Below are 23,715 nucleotides of genomic sequence, written 5' to 3' on the forward strand. Positions count from 1 at the left end.
TCGTGGAGCTCGTTTGCCCGACTCTCCCTCGTCGGTTCGTTTCCGTCGTTCGGGCGCCAATGAAAAATCGTTCAGGCGGGTCGTTTGACGGCGCCCGTGTGAACTCGTTCAGGCGGGTCGATCGGGCGAGCGCCGTATCAAAAATGCTAAGTTGTGACCCGAGGTTGGCTTTGTGGATGTTCATGTAGCTCGTTTGCCCGGCTCTCCCTTGTCGGTTCGTTTCGGTCATTCAGGCGCCCATGAAAAATCGTTCGGGCGGGTCGTTTGAGGGCGCCCGTGTGAACTCGTTCAGGCGGGTCATTCGGGTGGGTCGTTCGGGCGGGTCGTTTGAGGGCGCCCGTGTGAACTCGTTCGGGCGGGTCGTTCGGGCGAGGGCCGTATCAAAAATGCTAAGTTGTGACCCGAGGTTGGCTTTGTGCACGTTCGTGCAGCTCGTTTGCCCGGCTCTCCCTTGTCAGTTCGTTTCGGTCGTTCGGGCGCCCATGAAAAATCGTTCGGGCGGGTCGTTTGAGGGCGCCCGTGTGAACTCGTTCGGGCGGGTCGTTCGGGCGAGTCATTCGGGCGAGTCGTTCGGGCGAGGGCCGTATCAAAAATGCTAAGTTGTGACCTAAGGTTGGCTTTGTGCACGTCCGTGCAGCTCGTTCTCCTGGCTCTCCCTCGTCAGTTCGTTTCGGTCGTTCCGGTGCCCATGAAAAATCGTTCGGGTGGGTCGTTTGAGGGCGCCCGTGTGAACTCGTTCGGGCGGGTCGTTCGGGTGGGTCGTTCAGGCGGGTCGTTCACCCAAGGGCCATATCAGAAATGCTAAGTTGTGACCCGAGGTTGGCTTTGTGCACATTCGTGCAGCTCGTTTTCCCGGCTCTCCCTTGTCGGTTCGTTTCGGTCGTTCGGGCGTGTAACGCCCTCGCGACTTGGGCAAGTGCGCGACGGGCAAAACGCCTTCACACAACGGTTTGGCGGGCGACCCAGGTGGGCGACCCGTGGGCGACCCGTGCATGACAGGCGGGCGACCCATGGGCGACCCATGCACGACGGGCGAGCGACCCGGGCGGGCGACCCGTGGGCGACTCATGCACGACGGGCGGGCGACCCGTGCACGGTGAACCGGCAAACACATACGACGAGCTGAGGTTGGGCGTAGACACCCGACGAATTGTGGACGAGCTGTGGCGAGTTGGTACGCGGGTGCGGCCACCCGACCCGGTGGACAGGCACGGCGGTTGAGGATCGGGCGCGACAAACCAAAGAACCAGTGCGATAGGCGGAAGGGCGACCCGTGGGCGACCCACGCCCGATGGGCGGGCGACCCATGGGCGACCAGCGCCCGATGGGCGGACGACCAGGCGACAGACATGGCGATGGCATTATGTGGTGGATGCGGTATGGTTCGACGAAGGCACGGCACGGTTTCAGCAGCGGATGACGAGTGCGAAGGGCGGGCACCCCTTCATACGACGGGCGGACAGTGCGACAGCTGCCGGGTGACGTACGACAAGGGCGAACATCAATGCGACGTTAAGGCGAGTTGGCTGCGACGTTATGGAGCGCACATGTGACACTTAAGGATTATGCGATGGAGTGTTGCAGACTTTATAAGGGGCATGGGAAGGCCTTGCCCTTGGGCAAAGGCCGACTCACTAAAATATAAAGTAGGGGCTCCAAAGCATGAATTATGGGGTCGGCCCAAGAGCTGACACCCCTTCACCAAATGGTTAGGAAGCCTATATATGGATGGCGCAGAGACTCCATTTGGACATCAAGCACTTCTCTCACTCTTTGCATTTGATCTAGAGGTAAAGAGGACGCAGTAGAAGTGCGCATCTCTCATGCGCATAAGGAGAAGTGCACAGTTTTACCAAGGGACTGTTTGAGGACGACGGTACATGATAAAAGGGACAGTTCGGTGCAGAATTGACTTGAAGGAGTTCTGGTGGCTCGGGTGAGCACGCTCCTACCAAGGGAGGTTGGCGTTGGATTGTAAAAGGCGGTCTTGCCTTGTTGTAATATTTCTAAGTGTTGGCGTGGTCTTTGCCCATCACACTTGTATGGTTGTATTATTGAAGATTTCATAATATATTATTATTGGGCGAACTCGTTCGAGAGTTGCCCCTCCCCATATAATTGTGTGCAATTGTTATGTTTACAGGTTAATTGCATATTGATTATGAACATGTATGAAGATTAATGCATTTTACTTGATTAAAGAAAATAAGTTAAGTGTGTTAATGTGGGAAGGTGTAGTCCATATGTATGAGTATTGTTAAAAAAGAAAATACACAGTGGTTCCGCACCTCGCCGGACACGGTTGAAAGACTACCGTAGACCTGGGGGCGTGACAGGGCGTGTCGTTTGAGGGCGCCCGTGTGAACTCGTTCGGGCGGGTCATTCGGGTGGGTCGTTCGGGCGGGTCGTTTGAGGGCGCCCGTGTGAACTCGTTCGGGCGTGTAATTCCCTCGCGACTTGGGCAAGTGCGCGACGGGCAAAACGCCTTCACACGATGGTTTTGCGGGCGACTCTAGTGGGCGACCCGTGCACGACGGGCGGGCGACCCGTGGGCGACCCATGCACGATGGGCGGGTGATCCGTGGGCGACCCGTGCACGACGGGCGGGCGACCCGTGCACGGTAAACCGGCAAAAACATATGACGAGCTGAGGTTGGGCGCAAACACGCGACGAACTGCGGATGAGCTGCAGTGAGTTGGTACGCGGGTGCGGCCACCCGACCCGGTGAACAGGCATGGCGGTTGAGGTTCGGGCGCGACAAACCGAAGAACTATTGCGATAGCCGGAAGGGCGATTCTTGGGCGACCCACGCCCGACGGGCGGGCGACCCGTGCCCGATGGGCGGATGCCCGGGTGACAGACATGGCGATGGCATTATGTGGTGGACGCGGTATGGTTCGACGAAGGCGCGGCACGGTTTCAGCAGTGGACGACGAGTGCGAAGGGCGGGCGCCCCTTCATACGATGGGCAGATAGTGCGACAGCAACCACGCGACGTGCGACAAGGGCGAACAACAATGCGACGTTAAGGTGAGCTGGCTGCGACGTTATGGAGCGCACATGTTACACTTAAGGATTATGCGATGGAGTGTTGCAGACTTTATAAGGGGCGTGGGAAGGCCTTGCCCTTGGGCAAAGGCCGACCCACTAAAATATAAAGTAGGGGCTCCAAAGCATGAATTATGGGGTCGGCCCAAGAGCTGACACCCCTTCACCAAATGGTTAGGAAGCCTATATATGGATGGTGCAGAGACTCCATTTAGACATCAAGCACTTTGCTCACTCTTTGCATTCGATCTAGAGGTAAAGAGGATGCAGTAGAAGTGCGCATCTCTCATGCGCATAAGGAGAAGTGCGCAGTTTTACCAAGGTACTGTTTGAGGACGACGGTACACGGTAAAAGGATAGTTCGGTGCAGAATTGACTTGAAAGAGTTCTGGTGGCTCGGGTGGGCATGCTCCTACCAAGGGAGGTTGGCATTGAATTGTAAAAGGCGGTCTTGCCTTGTTGTAATATTTCTAAGTGTTGGCCATGGTCTTTGCCCGGCACACTTGTATGGTTGTATTATTGAAGATTTCATAATATATTATTATTGGGCGAACTCGTTTGGGAGTTGCCCCTCCCCATATAATTGTGTGCAATTGTTATGTTTATGGGTTAATTGCATATTAATTATGAACATGTATGAATATTAATGCATTTTACTTGATTGAAGAAAATAAGTTAAGTGTGTTAATGTGGGAAGGCGTAGTCCATATGTATGAGTATTGTTAAAAAAGAAAATACACGGTGGTGCCGCACCTCACCGGACACGGTTGAAAGACTACCGTAGACCTGGGGGCGTGATAGGTGGTATCAGAGCTCGGTCTAGAGCTGGTGCGTAGGGTTGCTCACACACTTGGAAGTTAGCAGTTGACAAGGTTTTTGCAGGTGACTTGGGGAAGCCGATGAATGGTTGAAACTAGGTCACAAAAGAAGATGGCCGCTAACTCTCAAGCTGGGTCTAGCCATACAATAAAAGACACCGGGAAGGATGCTACTCTTGAGTTCATGGGAAAGGTGATTGAAAGAATGGAGACTTTGGAGACTTCTTGGAACCAAGATGTGGACTCGCTTGCTAAAGAACGAGAAGCCATCTCGAAGGTCAGGGAAGAACTTGAAGAACTCCAGGCACAGCATGATGAGCTCAAGACACAATATGAGTACACTGATCTTATGTGTACACAAATGGAAGGAAGAGTCAAGGAAGTTGAAGAATTAAGAGATCAGGGTCTTGCAGAGATCGTGAACTTGAAAGGAACTCTTGACAAGGTAAATAAAAGTCTTGATCAAGCCAAAGATGAGATTGTGGTATTAAAGAGGGCCATGAGGTATAACTCAGGTGGAGGAGTGCCTCATGTGAAGGTCAAAGAACCGGAATCTTATGATGGTACAAGGAGTGCGAAGACTCTTGGAAACTTCTTGTGGGACATGGAGCAGTACTTGGAACGGTTAAGTCTACCTGATGGGGAGGCACAAGTCAAAGTGGCCGCTCAATTCCTGACAAATGATGCCAATATGTGGTGGCGAAGAAGGGTGGATCAGATTATCAATGGTAATGCTGATGACATCACTTCGTGGGGTGATATGAAGAAAGCTTTGCAGACCCATTTCAGTCCTCAAGATGAAACATGGGAAGCAAGGACAAAGATCAAGTTCATCAAACAAACCAGAAGCCTACAAGCATATCAGCGAGAGTTTTCAAGTGTAGCTCTGGAACTTCCCGACATGGCAGAAAAGGGACAAGGTGTTCAATTTTATTATTTGGTTGAAGCCTTGGGCATGCAATGAGGTGAAGAGGTAGAAAATTAGAACACTTGAAGAGGCTTTTGCTGCGGTTGACAGGTTGGTGGACCACTACGACGAGACTTCTAATGAGAAAAAGAAGTTCGACAAACCAAAAGAAAAGAAGAAGGAGGATGCTCCGAAATCAAATGATAACCTGAAAGAAAAGAAGCCTCTCAAATGTTGGATTTGCGCAGGGCCACATGTGGTGAAGAATTGCCCCTCTAAACCAAAGTTGGCCGCTGTTACACAACCTGATGAGGATGACAATGCTTCTGTAGGGATGATGCAGATACTTGGTGCAGCTGCTACTACAGAAGTGGCTTCTAGAAGGGATCCAGAAAGAAACAGGTTGGAGTATGTTCAAATGAAGATTGGTGGAGCCGATGTACTCACTATGGTCGATAGAGGGGCTTCACACAACTTCATGAGTGAAGATACTGCAAGGAGACTTGGGCTGAAGTTTTTACCAGTAAAGGCACAAATGAAGATGGTGAATTCTCCTCCTATGGCAATCCTTGGTATGGCTGAAAAGGTGGACACTACACTTGGTGAATGGACCAGAAAGGTAGACTTCACCATAGTGCGGATTGATGACTATGAGGCAGTATTTGGGATGGATTTCACGAAACAATTTGAAGCTATGGTTGTACCACATTTGAGGAAACTCTTCATTTATCATGGAAGGGAAGATGTGCCCATTGGTTTTCCAACCATTGGTGTGACAAAACCTGATCATAAGTTAGGAGGAATGCAAATGGAGGACAAGGTAGAGGTGGACAAGCGGTTGTCTACAATGGAGGCAAAACTTGCAGAGCAGTCATTGGTCATCCGATCACTTTCAGATAGCATCTTGGACTTATCAAGAAGGCTAGAGATGGTGGAGGACGATGATAGTGATGATGAGTTATATGTGAGGTCGAATATCCAGAGGGAAGATCGAGAAGCATATATACAAAGGATGGAAGTTGAGGATCCTGATAGATGGATTGAGCTGATTAGTGAGAGAGAGCCTCTAGGCTCTTCTCCCTCCACATCTTCTTAGATGACATAGAAGATGGGGCTCATTGTTAAGCTGCTCATGGAAGTGAGCCCTCAAACATGGTTGAGCAGGTATGATGATCAGAACGTGCTGCAGAAAGATGGGGTTTCCATGGTCCTGAGCATGGGATCGTGGAGATGAGTGTTGACACATGGCTAGGATGTGTAGCACTTGTTGGTATACATGGGCTGTTGGCACATGGAGATGACTTGGTGAAGACGGGACCTTATATATGTTGCAGTGATGTTTGCCTTATATGGAGGAGTCTACATCATGGTCGATGCAGTCTTGGTGGAGAGCCATTAAGATGGTATGTTGTCGGGACGACAAAGTTTTCGGGTGGAGGAGAGTGTAACGTCCTCGCGACTTGGGCAAGTGCGCGACGGGAAAAATGCCTTCACATGACGGTTTGGTGGGCGACCCGTGCACGACAGGCGGGCGACCCGTGGGCGACCCGTGCACGATGGGCGGGTGACCCGGGCGGGCGACCCGTGGGCGACCCGTGCACGACGGGCGGGCAACCCGTGCACGGTAAACCGACAAACACATATGATGAGCTGAGGTTGGGCATAGACACCCGACGAACTGCGGTGAGTTGGTACACGGGTGCGGCCACCCGACCCAGTGAACAGGCACGGCGGTTGAGGTTCGGGCGCGACGAACCAAAGAACCAGTGCGATAGGCGGAAGGGCGACCCGTGGGCGACCCACGCCCGACGGGCGGGCGACCCATGGGCGACCCGCGCCTGATGGGCGGACGACCGGGCGACAGAAATGGCGATGGCATTATGTGGTGGACGTGGTATGGTTCGACGAAGGCGCGGCACAGTTTCAGCAGTGGACGACGAGTGCGAAGGGCGGGCGCCCCTTCATACGATGGGCGGACAGTGCAACAGCAACCGGATGATGTGCGATAAGGGCGAACAACATTGCAACGTTAAGGCGAGATGGCTGCGACGTTATGGAGTGCACATGTTACACTTAAGGATTATGCGATGGAGTGCTACAGACTTTATAAGGGGCGTGGGAAGGCCTTGCCCTTGGGCAAAGGCCGACCCACTAAAATATAAAGTAGGGGCTCCAAAGCATGAATTATGGGGTCGGCCCAAGAGCTCACACCCCTTCACCAAATGGTTAGGAAGCCTATATATGGATGGCGCAGAGACTCTATTTGGACATCAAGCACTTCGCTCACTCTTTTCATTCGATCTAGAGGTAAAGAGGACGCAGTAGAAGTGCGCATCTCTCATGCGCATAAGGAGAAGTGCGCAATTTTACCAAGGGATTGTTTGAGGACGATGGTACACGGTAAAAAGACAGTTCGGTGCAGAATTGACTTGAAGGAGTTCTGGTGGCTCGCGTGAGCACGCTCCTACCAAGGGAGGTTGGCATTGGATTGTAAAAGGCGGTCTTGCCTTGTTGTAATATTTCTAAGTGTTGGCCGTGGTCTTTGCCCGACACACTTGTATGGTTGTATTATTGAAGATTTCATAATATATTATTATTGGGCGAACTCGTTCAGGAGTTGCCCCTCCCCATATAGTTGTGTGCAATTGTTATGTTTACGGGTTAATTTCATATTTATTATGAACATATATGAAGATTAATGCATTTTACTTGATTGAAGAAAATAAGTTAAGTGTGTTAATGTGGGAAGGCGTAGTCCATATGTATGAGTATTGTTAAAAAAGAAAATACACGGTGGTGCCGCACCTCGCCGGACACGGTTGAAAGACTACCGTAGACCTGGGGGCATGACAGGGCGGGTCGTTCGAGCGAGGTCCATATCAAAAATGCTAAGTTGTGACCCGAGGTTGGCTTTGTGCACATTCGTGCAGCTCGTTTGCCCGGCTCTCCCTTGTCGGTTCGTTTCGGTCGTTCGGGAGCCCATGAAAAATCGTTCGGGCGGGTTGTTTGAGGGCGCCCGTGTGAACTCGTTCAGGCGGGTCGTTCGGGTGGGTCGTTCGGGTGGGTCGTTCGGGCGGGTCGTTTGAGGGCGCCCGTGTGAACTCGTTCGGGCGGGTCGTTCGGGTGGGTCTGTAAGGCCCTTGAGTCTCGGGCAGGCGTGCACGATGGACGAGCGCCCTGTGCACGACGACGGATGCTTCTTGGCACGACGACGGACGCGTTTTTGCACGACGACGGGCAGTGCGACAGGCGGACGAGCTACCTCCGACACTTGGATGACCCATGCACAATGGGCGGGCGACCCGGGCGAGCGACCCGTGCACGGTGAGCCGGCAGAAAAGGTGAATGGGCGACCCGGGCAGGTGACCCGTGAGCGATGGGCGGGCGACCCGTGCACGATGGGCGCGCGCCTTGCTACACGATGGGCAGCGGCATACGATGGATGGGTGGATGGGACGAACAGCAAAAGGTAGTGGGCAGCGTGCGACGAAACGGCAAGCTGCGGTTGCAGTGCGACGGGAGGTTGACACAATGCGACGAAAGCTTGTGACGAAGTGCGACATACTTGAGCACGCACGACACTTAGCAAAATAATGGATGATGCGAAGTGTTTATACCTTGGTTGGGAAGGTTTTACACGTAATGAAGGCCGACATAACTTTATGTATGTTATGGGCATATGTATGATGTTGTGAAGGCTTATACGCATTAAAATAAAATATAATAATATGTATACGTGGACTTATATGTATAATGGGGTCGGCCATGAGTGATGCATCCCCATTAAAACATAAGAAGAACGTATATGCGATGGATATAAAGTGAAGCCGACGTGTTTAATGGATGTTGGTGGGCGTATGTGGTAAATATGGGGGTCGACCAGGGGCTGTACACCCCCTCTTAAAAACATACGTTGAGAGCATATAAATAAGAGGAGAGGAGGCTTCATTTAGCCATCGAACTTCGCTCAAGTGTCTTCACATAAGAGACAAGGAAAAGTGTGAAGGTCTTAAGGAAATGCGCATTCCTCATGTGCATGAAGGTTAAGAGGAATTTCGCATATTTTGGGATTGGTTTATGTGAAGGAGGTCACAGTTGAGGAGGATTCTATACACGGTTTGGTGCAGAATTGTATGAGTGTCTTGGTGACCCGTGCGGGTACCCGCTCATAGGAAAAGGTGCATAATTGTGTATGTAAAAGGTTGTTTTACGCCTTGTTGTAAATATTGCTAAGTGTTGGCTTGGATTCTGCCAAGCACACTTGTTGATGTAATATTGAAGAATTTATAATATATTGTTATCAGGCAGACTTTACCGGGAGTTGCCCCTCCCATTCTACAAGGTTGTTTGCAATTGTTGTTCAGTTTAATTGCACATGAAAATGTTAAGAATGGTTTATGATGAATTATGAAGATTAATTCTTTCATATGGTTATAAGATAACATTTAAAGCATGTTTATATCGGTTAAGGCGTAGTCCATGTGCACGAGTATTGTTAAAAAGAAAGTGTACGATGGTGCCGCACCCCGCCGGGCACGGTTGGAAGACTACCGTAGGCTTGGGGGCATGACAGGTGGTATCAGAGCTTGGTCGGAGCTGGTGAGCAGGGTTGCTCGTGGAGACTTGAACAAGGTTCAGGTGTTGAAACATATCACAGAAAAGGTTGCTCGTGGCAGTTGACAGGTGAAGATAAGGTCATGGAGAACAACCGAGGTCTTGTAACCTTGAAGATTTGTGGAAAAGATGTTCAAGCATTGGCAAACACGGGTGGCTCATATAACCTTATATCAGAACGGTTAGTAGAAGAAGTGGAGCTGATATCTACTATGGAGAACTGGGAAATAACCTCGTGGAATTTGGCAGTAGGCTCGATACAAGGTGTACCGGTACAGATGGAAAGATGTAGAGGTCAGCTGGACTTCGTAGTGATAAATACATATGGCATTGATGTGATGCTTGGACGAGAAGGACTTCTTCAAATCAGTCAGGCAATGGAACAAGATGAGGTTGCAGACCAGGAAGAGGAAGTCATGATGGCCGAAGATGTTGAGGACTTAACTATGATGGAGGTTAGACTTGAAGATAATCAAGCTAAGCCAGAATCATGCAGCTCATGGACATGGACAGACGAAGATACTCATATGGAAGGACCATGTGATGATGAGAATATGATGGAGGCCGAACTTGAGTTTAATCAAGTTGAACCAGGATCATACAGTTTGGCAGCATGGATGGACACTCACATGGAAGAACCACATGATGATGAGGACTCGATGGAGGCAGAACTTGAAGGTGATCAAGTTGAACTAGGATCGTGCAGCTTATCGACATGGATGGGTGAGGTCACTCATATGGAGGAGCCTCATATTGATAAAGTAAGTATGGATACTTGTGTTCCATTTGAGCATTTGGTAGATGGACCGTGTGCAGTGGAAGGCAAAATCAGTTTGCCTATGCCATGGAGGATCTTGCCATGGATTACTATGATGGAACCTTGTATGGAGAGGCAAGGGTTGTTATCTACTGGAGGACTTGTTGAGGTTGCTTGCTACCTTGAGATGGAAGGTGCAAGACCCCGTGACAAGGGTGGAACTTGATGACCGTTGTGGATGATTGGGTCATGCTTTAGCCACATGGCTAGGTGCCCGGCATGACTCATGGACAGGTTGAAGGGCACACCCTTGGGTGGACTTCTCATGGCCAAGACCAAGAGATAGTCTTGATGGACACCTTGGTGGAGGAGCTGTGATGGAAGGGACTCGTGATGATGATGCTTAGATGGACTTCTCATGGCCGAGACCAAGAGATAGTCTTGGTGGACCTTTGGTGGAGGAGCTCATGATGACATGAGATCGTTGTGACTTTGGGAGACTTCATACATGGTGGACTTAGAGGATTTGAAGCATTGAGGAGCCGAGGTCAGAGACTTTGATGCAGTATGGGATGCATACTTCCAAAGTACATGTATGGGCATGGCTTGGAAGGGTGACTTGATGTGGAGGATCGATATGAGACACCTTGGAATGATGAAGTTACGACGATGATGCCTTGGTGGCTGTACTTGGGCATGGGTTGAGCCGAGACTCAACTACTTTACGCACATGATGATGTTGGGATAGATGTGGCTGATCACTTGTAGCACATTGACACCAACACACCGTGGACAGCATGTTGCAGATGAGGTGGATGGAGTTCCATGGACCTGAGCATGGATTATGGAGGTTGATTCTTGATGAGTCAAGGATGTGACAGGATGCCTTGAGGAACGACTGATGGTGACATGAGGATGTGCATTCTCATTGTTTGGGCGTGACGGTTGGATTAGCTACCCAACTAGTTCAGACATGGAGGCCGGCATGTACAGAGATGTGTTGGCATTATGTTGGAGTATCATGGTAGCAGTTCACATGAGGACGTCATATGGTGATCGAGATGACTTCCCGTTGATGATCTTGGTGGAGAGCTACTGAGATGGGATGTTGTCGAGGACGACAACGATTTCAGGTGGAGGAGAATGTAATGCCCTTGAGTCTCGGGTAGGCGTGCACGATGGCCGGGCGTCCCGTGCACGACGACGGACGCTTCTTGGCACGACGACGGACACGTTTTGGCACGACGACGGGCAGTGTGACAAGCGGGCGAGCTACCTCCGACACTTGGGCGACCCGTGCACGACGGGCGGGCGACCCGGGCGAGCGACCCGTGCACGGTGAGCCGGCGGACAAGGTGAACGGGCGACCCGGGCGGGTGACCTGTGAGCGATGGGCGGGCGCCCCGATGAGCGACCCGTGCACGATGGGCACGCGCCTTGCTACACGATGGGTAGTGGCATACGACGGACGGGCGGATGTGACGAAAAGCAAAAGTTAGCGGGCAGCGTGCGACGAAACGGCGAGCTGCGGTTGCAGTGCGACGGGAGCTTGACACAATGCAACGAAAGCTTGTGACGAAGTGCGACATACTTGAGCACGCACGACACTTAGCAAAATAATGGATGATGCGAAGTGTTTATACCTTGGTTGGGAAGGTTTTACATGTAATGAAGGCCGACATAACTTTATGTATGTTATGGGCATATGTATGATGTTGTGAAGGCTTATACGCATTAAAATAAAATATAATAATATGTATACGTGGACTTATATGTATAATGGGGTCGGCCATGAGTGATGCATCCCCATGAAAACATAAGAAGAACGTATATGTGATGGATATAAAGTGAAGCCGATGTGTTTAATGGATGTTGGTGGGCGTATGTGGTAAATATGGGGGTCGACCAAGGGCTGTACACCCCCTCTTAAAAACATATGTTGAGAGCATATAAATAAGAGGAGAGGAGGCTTCATTTAGCCATCAAACTTCGCTCAAGTGTCTTCGCATAAGAGACAAGGAAAAGTGAAAAGGTCTTAAGGAAATGTGCATTCCTCATGCGCATGAAGGTTAAGAGGAATTTCGCATATTTTGGGATTGGCTTATGTGAAGGAGGTCACTGTTGAGGAGGCTTCTATACACGGTTTGGTGCAGAATTGTATGAGTGTCTTGGTGACCCGTGCGGGTACCCGCTCATAGGCAAAGGTGCATAATTGTGTATGTAAAAGGCTGTCTTATGCCTTGTTGTAAATATTGCTAAGTGTTGGCTTGGATTCTGCCAAGCACACTTGTTGATGTAATATTGAAGAATTTATAATATATTGTTATCGGGCAGACTTTACCGGGAGTTGCCCCTCCCATTCTACACGGTTGTTTGCAATTGTTATTCAGTTTAATTGCACATGAAAATGTTAAGAATGGTTTATGATGAATTATGAAGATTAATGCTTTCATATGGTTATAAGATAACAGTTAAAGCATGTTTATATATGTTAAGGCGTAGTCCACGTGCACGAGTATTGTTAAAAAGAAAGTGTATGGTGGTGCCGCACCCCGTCGGGCACGGTTGGAAGACTACCGTGTGAACTCGTCGGGGCGGGTCGTTTGAGGGAGCCCGTGTGAACTCGTCGGGGCGGGTCATTCAGGTGGGTCGTTCGGGCGGGTCGTTCGGGTGGGTCGTTCGAGCGGGTCGTTTGAGGGCGCCCGTGTGAACTCGTTCAGGAGGGTCGTTTGAGGGCGCCCGTGTGAACTCGTTCGGCGGGTCATTCGGGCGAGGGTCGTATCAAAAATGCTAAGTTGTGACCCAAGGTTGGCTTTGTGCACCTTCCTGCAGCTCGTTTGCCTGACTCTCCCTTGTCGGTTCATTTCGGTGGTTCGTGCGCCCATGAAAAATCGTTCGGGCGGGTCGTTTGAGGGCGCCCGTGTGAACTCGTTCGGGTCGATCGTTTGAGGGCACCTGTGTGAGCTCGTTCGGACGAGGGCCGTATCAAAAATGCTAAGTTGTGACCCAAGGTTGGCTTTGTGCACGTTCATGCAGCTCGTTTGCCCGGCTCTCCCTTGTCGGTTTGTTTCGGTCGTTCGGGCGCCCATGATAAATCGTTCGGGCGAGTCGTTTGAGGGCGCCCGTGTGAACTCGTTCGGGTGGGTCATTCAGGTGGGTTGTTCGGGCGGGTCGTTTGAGGGCTCCCGTGTGAGCTCGTTCGGGCGGGTCGTTCGGGTGGGTCATTCGGGCGGGTCGTTTGAGGGTGCCCGTGTGAGCTCGTTCGGGCGGGTCGTTCGGGCGAGGGCCGTATCAAAAATGCTAAGTTGTGACCCGAGGTTGGCTTTGTGCACGTTCGTGCAGCTCGTTTGCCCGGCTCTTCCTTGTCGGTTCGTTTCGGTCATTCGGGCGCCCATGAAAAATCGTTCGGGCGGTTCGTTTGAGGGCGCCCGTGTGGGTCGTTCGGGCGGGTCGTTTGAGGGTGCATGTGTGAACGCGTTTGGGCGGGTCGTTCGGGTGGGTCGTTTGAGGGTGCCCGTGTGAACTCGTTCGGGCGGGTCATTTGGGCGGGTCGTTTGAGGGCGCCCGTGTGAACTCGTTTGGCGGGTCGTTCGGGCGAGGGCCGTATAAAAAATGCTAAGTTGTGACCCGAGGTTGGCTTTGTGCACGTTCGTGCAGCTCGTTTGCCCAGCTCTCCCTTGTCGGTTCGTTTCTGTAACGCCCTCGCGACTTGGGCAAGTGCGCGACAGGAAAAATGCCTTCACACGATGGTTTGGCGGGCGACCCAGGTGGGCGACCCGTGGGCGACCCGTGCACGACGGGCGGGCGACCCGTGGGCGACCCTTGCACGATGGGCGGGCGACCCGGGCGGGCGACCCATGCACGGTAAACCGGCAAACACATATGATGAGCTGAGGTTGGGCGCAGACACCCGATGAACTGCGGACGAGCTGCAGTGAGTTGGTACGTGGGTGCGGCCACCCGACCCGGTGGACAGGCACGGCGGTTGAGGTTCGGGTGCGACGAACCGAAGAACCAGTGTGATAGGCGGAAGGGCGACCCGTGGGCGACCCATGGGCGACCCGCGCCCGATGGGCGGACAACCGGGCGACAGACATGGCGATGGCGTTATCTGGTGGACGCGGTATGGTTCGACGAAGGCGGGGCACGGTTCAACAGCGGACGGCGAGTGCAAAGGAAGGGCGACCCGGGCGGGCGCCCCTTCATATGACGGGCGGACAGTGCAACAGCAACCGGGCGACGTGCAACAAGGGCGAACAGCAATCCGACGTTAAGGCGAGCTGGCTGCGACGTTATGGAGCGCACATGTTACACCTAAGGATTATGCGATGGAGTGTTGCAGACTTTATAAGGGGCGTGGGAAGGCCTTGCCCTTGGGCAAAGGCCGACCCACTAAAATATAAAGTAGGGGCTCCAAAGCATGAATTATGGGGTCGGCCCAAGAGCTCACACCCCTTCACCAAATGGTTAGGAAGCCTATATATGGATGGTGCAGAGCCTCCATTTGGACATCAAGCACTTTTCTCACTCTTTGCATTCGATCTAGAGGTAAAGAGGACGCAGTAGAAGTGCGCATCTCTCATGCGCATAAGGAGAAGTGCACAGTTTTAGCAAGAGACTGTTTGAGGATGACGGTACACGGTAAAAGGACAGTTCGATGCAGAATTGACTTGAAGGAGTTCTAGTGGCTCAGGTGAGCACGCTCCTACCAAGGGAGGTTGGCATTGGATTGTAAAAGGCGGTCTTGCCTTGTTGTAATATTTCTAAGTGTTGGCCATGGTCTTTGCCCGGCACACTTGTATGGTTGTATTATTGAAGATTTCATAATATATTACTATCGGGCGAACTCGTTCGGGAGTTGCCCCTCCCATATTGTCACGCCCCCAATCTTTTTTTTTTTTCTAATTGGGCGGTGCGCGGCACCACCGAACGCCCAATCTTCCGACCGCACGTTTATGGACTACGCCTCACACATAAACTTAACTAATTATTATCACCATGTGCATTAACATTCATTAGATATTAACATAAACATTACAGAACACCGAACATAATTCACATAATCATCACAACCGGCATTAATATTTCCACATAATAAAACTCTTTATTAAAATGTAGATGTACAACCGGGTGGGCGACTGCCCGTGCGCTTCACACGGCGGTCCGCCGAGACCCTACACTTAATACAGAAAATATACAAAGATGGACGCCCGCCCGTGCAGCTCCACACGACGACCCGTCCGTTTATTTGGTTCACCCGCGACCTGGTTATCACTGCTCGAGAGTCAAGATCTGTAGTCGCGCGTCGGCGTTCACAACTGGGCACTCTACCCGATATCCTGCCCGACCGTCACTGAGAACCTCCGCCAAGTGTCATCCGGGTGAGCGTACCCACGCTCTACCTGATCGTTTGTTGAACGGCTTTGCTTCGAAACGCCGCCCGGGTGGGCGCGCCCACATTCTACCGAAACTCTATCTGAATATCGCCCGGTTAGACACGTCCACCCTTCACCCGACGATCTCCAAGAACCAGGCCGAACGCTCCCCGGTTAGACGCACCCGCGCTCTTGACCGGCATTCATCCAAACACTCTATCGCCTGGTTGGACGTACCCTTGTCATACCCGACTGTTTAATAGGGACCCGTCACCTGAACGCCGCCCGGTTGGGTGCGCCCGAGCTGCGACCGATCTCCGTTTACCACGACCCGATCTCGACCCGCTGTTGCCCGACTGTCCGACACTACGACTTATCCGCCGGTTACTACTACCCGACCTTCACCCGCTGTCCCCCGACTGTCGTTTACTGTGACCCGCCTGTCGTTTGCTGCTACCCGACCTTCGCCCGTCTGCCGGGCTCATCACCATAGACCTGCGCCTTACAAGAGAAGTGCACACTAATTCAGAGATAAGAAGACCGAGCTCTTGATGTCTTATGCGCTCTAGCCAGGCGTCCTTATATACTTTCCTCAAAGTATCTCCACCGCCTTAAGCCGACATCCTAAGGTCCACCTTGCTTACCACCATTCATTATTTTAATTGTTGGCCTGCCCTCCAACTAACTTTTTCAATGGTCGGCCCCTTGTGTGGTTAATCTGTTTTACAAAGTGGGCGAGCTCGCCACCCATCATGGTTTGCCCGCGCCCACTTTACCAATTTTATATATTAAAGGAGTGCACGCTCGGGTGAGGCTGCCGCTCGTCCCTTCGCGCGCCCGGGTAGGAGCGCCGGTCGTCACACATATAATTGTGTGCAATTGTTATGTTTATGGGTTAATTGCATATTATTATGAACATGTATGAAGATTAATGCATTTTACTTGATTGAAGAAAATAAGTTAAGTGTGTTAATGTGGGAAGGCGTAGTCCATATGTATGAGTATTGTTAAAAAAGAAAATACACGGTGGTGCCGCACCTCGCCAGACACGGTTGAAAGACTACCGTAGACCTGGGGGCGTGACAGGTGGTATCAGAGCTCGGTCTAGAGCTGGTGAGCAGGGTTGCTCGTGGAAACTTGGACAAGGTTGTCTTGGCTGAAATTGAAGGTGAATCTGCTTGATCTAAAGCAGGTGACTTGGCAATATGGAGAAGGTCGATAAAGTAGTGATGGTAGATGATGGTGAATCCAGCCATAGTGCAGTTAAGGCCTTCCGGTATGAAATATTGGAACATATGAGTCGATGGAGTTCTAACTGGGTTACGATGCAAGCAGAGAACATGAAGATTCGAGAAAGTTGTTCGAAACTAAGGAGGGAACTTGAAGAACTCAGAAGCCAATGCGGAAGTACGACAAGTGTCGAACTTAATGAGTTTGATGAAGAGATCCAACAAGGTAGACTTGGTCTTCAAGAGCTCTTTGAGGAAAGAGCCCGGTTGAGGAAGGAAAGTGCTAAGGTGGAAGCCGAGGTCAAGCAAATTGAGGAAGAGATAAGGAAGAAACTTCTTGGCAAGAAGATCATTGTGATTGAGCAGGAAGAACTTGATTATATTGACAAGTTGGAGACTCATTACCGGGAACATCCAGAAGATATCCAGAAGTTTAGTTCCATGGACTTGGTTGATGAACACTTGGTTGGTACATTTGAACAGAACACGGTGGAAGGAAAGCTTGAGGTGAGTCAAGCTAGACCAGGGCCGAGTTCCCTAGAAGAGCCAAGCAAGGAAGTAAGATATCTTAAGAGAAATGTCGAAAAGGAACATGAGCCTATTGACACTTCTGAGACCGAATTTTTGAAGCAGGTTACTAAGATAAGGCGCAAAACGAAGCCAATAGAGGAAGACGGTTCCTTGAAGTTAAGTTTTGTGCAGGTAACCATGAAAGGCAAAAGGTTTGCAGCCTTGATTGATACAGGGGCTACTCATAGCTTCGTAAGCAGGAAGACAGCAAAGTCTTTTGGGAAGAAAGCAAAGATGGAGAGAGAATGTAGTGCCTTCAAAGCATTTAACTCTTTTATTAGAGCTATTGATGGTGTGTTGAAAAACACTCAGGTAAAGGTAGGGTCTTGGTTCGGAAAGCTGGACTTGAGAGTTGTGGATATGGATGATCATTCTATGGTGTTAGGGTTGGACTTCATGAGACTTGCACAAGCCATACCAATGATGACCTGGGACCTTCTCTTGATCACAGCTAAGGGGAAGAACATGATGGTGCCGATGAATAGAAGAAGTTGCTTGGGGTATAGACCAAGGATGGCTTCTATGACCTTGTATACCAAAGATCCGAATGTGAAGCATGGGGATGTGGAACCAAGAGGACTTGGGAGTGTGGTCCAAATGACGAAGGAGAGGAAACTTGTTGACTTCGTTTCAAAGGCTAGAAAGAAGAACAAAGGGAGTGAGGAAAGGACCTCACGAACTTGGAAACACTTGTTGGGAACATCTTCTACTAAAGGTTTTCACAAGAAAGTTGCAAATGAAGTAAGCCCGAGTGCTACTTCAGAAGCAATGATTGGTGAAAATTATGAGGGTAGAGATCCTACTGGGATAGTGGACTTTTGCAGATATGCTATGGGTATATATGACTTTCAGTTGACAAAAAACAAGCTAGAAGAGCTTGGATGTACATGTGAAGAGGTTGAAGCTGTGCACGAATACTTAAGGACACAACATCAATCTGACACATGGGTGGATGAGAGTGAGGGAGGAAACTTCCTGGCCCTTCTCTCTTCTTAGATGACATAGAAGATGGGGCTCATTGTTAAGATGCTCATGGCAGTGATCCCTCAAACATGGTTGAGCAGGTATGATGATCAGAAAGTGCTGCAGAAAGATGGGGTTTCCATGGAACTGAGCATGGGATCGTGGAGATGAGTGTTGACACATGGATAGGATGTGTAGCACTTGTTGGTATACATGGGCAGTTGGCACATGGAGATGACTTGGTGAAGATGGGACCTTATATATGTTGCAGTAATGTTTGCCTTATATGTAGGAGTCTACATCATGGTCGATGCAGTCTTGCTGGAGAGCCACTAAGATGGTATGTTGTCGGGATGACAACGTTTTCGGGTGGAGGAGAGTGTAATGCCCTCGCGACTTGGGCAAGTGCGCGACGGGCAAAACGCCTTCACACGACGGTTTGGTGGGCGACCCGTGGGTGACCCGTGCACGATGGGTGGGCGACCCGGGCGGGCGACCCATGGTCGACCCGTGCACGACGGGTGGGCGACCCAGGTGGGCGACCCGTGCACGGTAAACCAACAAACACATATGACGAGCTGAGGTTGGGCGCAGACACCCGATGAACTGTGGACGAGCTGCGGTGAGTTGGTACGCAGGTGCAGCCACCCGACCCGATGGACAGGCACGGCGGTTGAGGTTCGGGCGCGATGAACTGAAGAACTAGTGCGATAGGCGGAAGGACGACCCGTGGCCGACCCACGCCCAATGGGCGGGCGACCCATGGGCAACCCGTGCCCGATGGGCGGACATACGGGCGACAGACATGGCGATGGCGTTATGTGTTGGACACGGTATGGTTCGACGAAGGTGCGGCATGGTTCAGTAGCGGACGACGAGTGCGAAGGAAGGGCAACCCGGGCGGGTGCCCCTTCATACGACGGGTGTACAGTGTGATAGCAACCGGGCGACATGCGACAAGGGCGAACAGCAATGCGACGTTAAGGCGAGCTGGCTGCGACGTTATGGAGCGCACATGTTACACCTAAGGATTATGCGATGGAGTGTTGTAGACTTTATAAGGGGCATGGGAAGGCCTTGCCCTTGGGCAAAGGCCGACCCACTAAAATATAAAGTAGGGGCTCCAAAGCATGAATTATGGGGTCGGCCCAAGAGCTCACACCCCTTCACCAAATGGTTAGGAAGCCTATATATGGATGGCGCAAAGACTCCATTTGGACATCAAGCACTTCTCTCACTCTTTCCATTCGATCTAGAGGTAAAGAGGACGCAGTAGAAGTGCGCATCTCTCATGTGCATAAGGAGAAGTGCGCAGTTTTACCAAGAGACTGTTTGAGGACGATGGTACACGGTAAAAGGACAGTTCGGTGTAGAATTGACTTGAAGGAGTTCTGGTGGCTCAGGTGAGCACGCTCCTACCAAGGGAGGTTGGCATTGGATTGTAAAAGGCGGTCTTGCCTTGTTGTAATATTTCTAAGTGTTGGCCGTGGTCTTTGCCCGGCACACTTGTATGGTTGTATTATTGAAGATTTCATAATATATTACTATTGGGCGAACTCGTTCGGGAGTTGCCCCTCCCATATAATTGTGTGCAATTGTTATGTTTACGGGTTAATTGCATATTGATTATGAACATGTATGAAGATTAATGCATTTTACTTGATTGAAGAAAATAATTTAAGTGTGTTAATGTGGGAAGGCGTAGTCCATATGTATGAGTATTGTTAAAAAAGAAAATACACGGTGGTGCCGCACCTCGCCGGACACGGTTGAAAGACTACCGTAGACCTGGGGGCATGACAGTTTCGGTCATTCGGTTGCCCATGCAAAATCGTTCGGGCGGTCGTTTGAGGGCGCCCGTGTGAACTCGTTCGGGCGGGTCGTTTGAGGGCGCCCGTGTGAGCTCGTTCGGGCGAGGGCCGTATGAAAAATGCTAAGTTGTGACCCGAGGTTGGCTTTGTGCACATTCGTGCAGCTCATTTGCCCGGCTCTCCCTTGTCGGTTCGTTTCGGTCGTTCGGGCGCCCATGCAAAATCGTTCGGGCAGGTCATTTGAGGGCACCCGTGTGAACTCGTTCGGGCGAGGGCGCGCCCGGGCGAACGAGCCCATATCAAAAATGCTAAGTTGTGACCCGAGGTTGGCTTTGTGCACATTTGTGCAGCTCGTTTGCCTGGCTCTCCCTTGTCGGTTCGTTTCGGTCATTCGGGCGCCCATGCAAAATCATTCGGGCGGGTCGTTTGAGGGCGCCCGTGTGAACTTGTTCGGGCGGGTCGTTTGGGCGAGGGCGCGCCCGGGCGAACGAGCCCGTATCAAAAATGCTAAGTTGTGACCCGAGGTTGGCTTTGTGCACGTTCATGCTGCTCATTTGCCCGGCTCTTCCTTGTCACTTCGTTTCAGTCATTTGGGCGCCCATGCGAAATCATTCGAGCGGGTCGTTTGAGGGCACTATGTGAACTCGTTCGGGTGGGTCGTTCGGGCGAGGGCGCGCCCGGGCGAACAAGCCCGTATCAAAAATGCTAATTTGTGACCCGAGGTTGGCTTTGTTCAAGTTCGTGCAACTTGTTTGCCCGGCTCTCCCTTGTCGCTTCGTTTGGGTCGTTCATGCAGGTCGTTTGAGGGCGCCCACTTGAACTCGTTCGGGTGGGTGGTTCAGGCGAGGGCGCGCCCGGGCGAACGATCTCGTATCAAAAATTCTAAGTTGTGACCCGAGGTTGGCTTTGTGCACGTTCGTGCAGCTCGTTTGCCCGGCTCTCCCTTGTCGCTTCGTTTGGGTCGTTTGGGCGGGTCGTTTGAGGGTGCCCGCATGAACTCGTTCGGGCGAGGGTGCGCTCAGGCGAACGAGCCCGTATCAAAAATGCTAAGTTGTGACCCGAGGTTGGCTTTATGCACGTTCGTGCAGCTCGTTTGCCCGGCTCTCCCTTGTCGCTTCATTTGGGTCGTTCGGGCGGGTCGTTTGAGGGCGCCCGTGTGAACTCGTTCGGGTGAGGGCGCGCCCGGGCAAACAAGCCCATATCAGAAATGCTAAGTTGTGACCCGAGGTTGGCTTTGTGCATGTTCGTGCAGCTCATTTGCCCGGCTCTCCCTTGTCGCTTCGTTTGGGTCGTTCGGGCGGGTCCTTTGAGGGCGCCCGCGTGAACTCGTTCGGGAGGGTCGTTCGGGCGAGGGTGTGCCCGGGCGAACGAGCCTGTATCAAAAATGCTAAGTTGTGACCTGAGGATGGCTTTGTGCATGTTCGTTCAGCTTGTTTGCCTAAGTCTCCCTTGTCGCTTCGTTTCGGGCGGGTCGTTTGAGGGTGCCCGCGTGAACTCGTTCGTGCGGGTCGTTCGGGCGAGGGTACACCCGTATCAAAAATGCTAAGTTGTGACCCGAGGTTGGCTTTGTGCACATTCATGCAGCTCGTTTGCCCGGCTCTCCCTTGTCGCTTCGTTTCGGTCGTTTGAGGGCGCCCGTGTGAACTCGTTCGGGTGGGTCATTCGGGTGAGGGCGTGCCCGGGCGAACGAACCCGTATCAAAAATGCTAAGTTGTGACCCGAGGTTGGCTTTGTGCATGTTCGTGTAGCTCGTTTGCCCGGCTCTCCCTTGTCGCTTTGTTTTGGTCGTTCGGGCAGGTCGTTTGAGGGCACCTGCGTGAACTCGTTCGTGTGGGTCGTTCGGGCGAGGGTGCGCCCGTATAAAAAATGCTAAGTTGTGACTCGAGGTTGGCTTTGTGCACGTTCGTGCAGCTCGTTTGCCCGACTCTCCCTTGTCGCTTCGTTTCAGTCGTTCGGGCGGGTCGTTTGAGGGCGCCCGTGTGAACTCGTTCGGGCGGGTCGTTCGGGCGAGGGCGCGCCTGGGCGAACGAGCCCGTATCAAAAATGCTAATTTTTGACCCGAGGTTGGCCTTGTGCAAGATCGTGCAGCTTCTTTGCCCGGCTCTCCCTTGTCGCTTCGTTTCGGTCGTTCGGGCGGGTCGTTTGAGGGCGCCCGTGTGAACTCGTTCGAGCGGGTTGTTCGGGCGAGGGCGCGCCTGGGCGAACGAGCCCGTATCAAAAATGCTAAGTTGTGACCCGAGGTTGGCTTTGTGCACGTTCGTGCAGCTCGTTTTCCCGGCTCTCCCTTGTCGCTTCGTTTCGGTCGTTCGAGCACCCATGCAAAATCGTTCGGGCGTGTAACGCCCTCGCGACTTGGGCAAGTGCGCGACGGGCAAAACGCCTTCACACGACGGTTTGGCGGGCGACCCGTGGGCGACCCAGCCGGGCGACACGTGCACGACGGGAGGGCGACCCGAGCAGGCGACCCGTACATGACGGGCGGGCGACCTGGTTGGGCGACCCGTGCACGGTAAACCGGCAAACACATACGACGAGCTGAGGTTGGGCGCAGACACCCGATGAACTGCGGACGAGCTGCGGTGAGTTGGTATGCGGGTGCGGCCACCCGACCCAGTGGACAGGCATGGCGGTTGAGGTTCGGGCGCGACAAACTGAAGAACCAGTGTGATAGGTGGAAGGGCGACCCGTGGGTGACCCATGCCCGACGGGCGGGCGACCCATGGGCGACCCGCGCCCGATGGGCGGACGACTGGGCGACAGACATGGCGATGGCATTATGTAGTGGACGCGGTATGGTTCGACGAAGGCGCGACATGGTTTTAGCAGTGGACGACGAGTGTGAAGGGCGGGCACCCCTTCATACGACGGGCGGACAGTGCGACAACAACCGGACGACGTGCGACAAGGGCGAACAGCAATGTGATGTTAAGGCGAGCTGGCTGCAACGTTATGGAGCGCACATGTTACACTTAAGGATTATGCGATGGAGTGTTGTAGAGTTTATAAGGGACGTGGGAAGGCCTTGCCCTTGGGCAAAGGCTGACCCACTAAAATATAAAGTAGGGGCTCCAAAGCATGAATTATGGGGTCGGCCCAAGAGCTAACACCCCTTCACCAAATGGTTAGGAAGCCTATATATGGATGGCACAGAGACTCCATTTGGACATCAAGCACTTCGCTCACTCTTTGCATTCGATCTAGAGGTAAAGAGGACGCAGTAGAAGTGCGCATCTCTCATGCGCATAAGGAGAAGTGCGCAGTTTTACCAAGGGACTGTTTGAGGACGACGGTACACGGTAAAAGGACAGTTCGGTGCAGAATTGACTTGAAGGAGTTATGGTGGCTCGGGTGAGCACGGTCCTACCAAGGGAGGTTGGCATTGGATTTTAAAAGGTGGTCCTTCCTTGTTGTAATATTTCTAAGTGTTGGCCGTGGTATTTGCCCGGCACACTTGTATGGTTGTATTATTGAAGATTTCATAATATTTTACTATTGGGTGAACTCGTTCGGGAGTTGCCCCTCCCATATAATTGTGTGCAATTGTTATGTTTATGGGTTAATTGCATATTGATTATGAACATGTATGAAGATTAATGCATTTTACTTGATTGAAGAAAATAAG

The sequence above is a fragment of the Pinus tabuliformis genome, chromosome 2_1 (assembly GCF_031772625.1).
Source record: "Pinus tabuliformis cultivar Carrire ecotype Pingquan chromosome 2_1, CPIR1, whole genome shotgun sequence".
In the NCBI taxonomy this organism is placed as follows: domain Eukaryota; kingdom Viridiplantae; phylum Streptophyta; class Pinopsida; order Pinales; family Pinaceae; genus Pinus; species Pinus tabuliformis.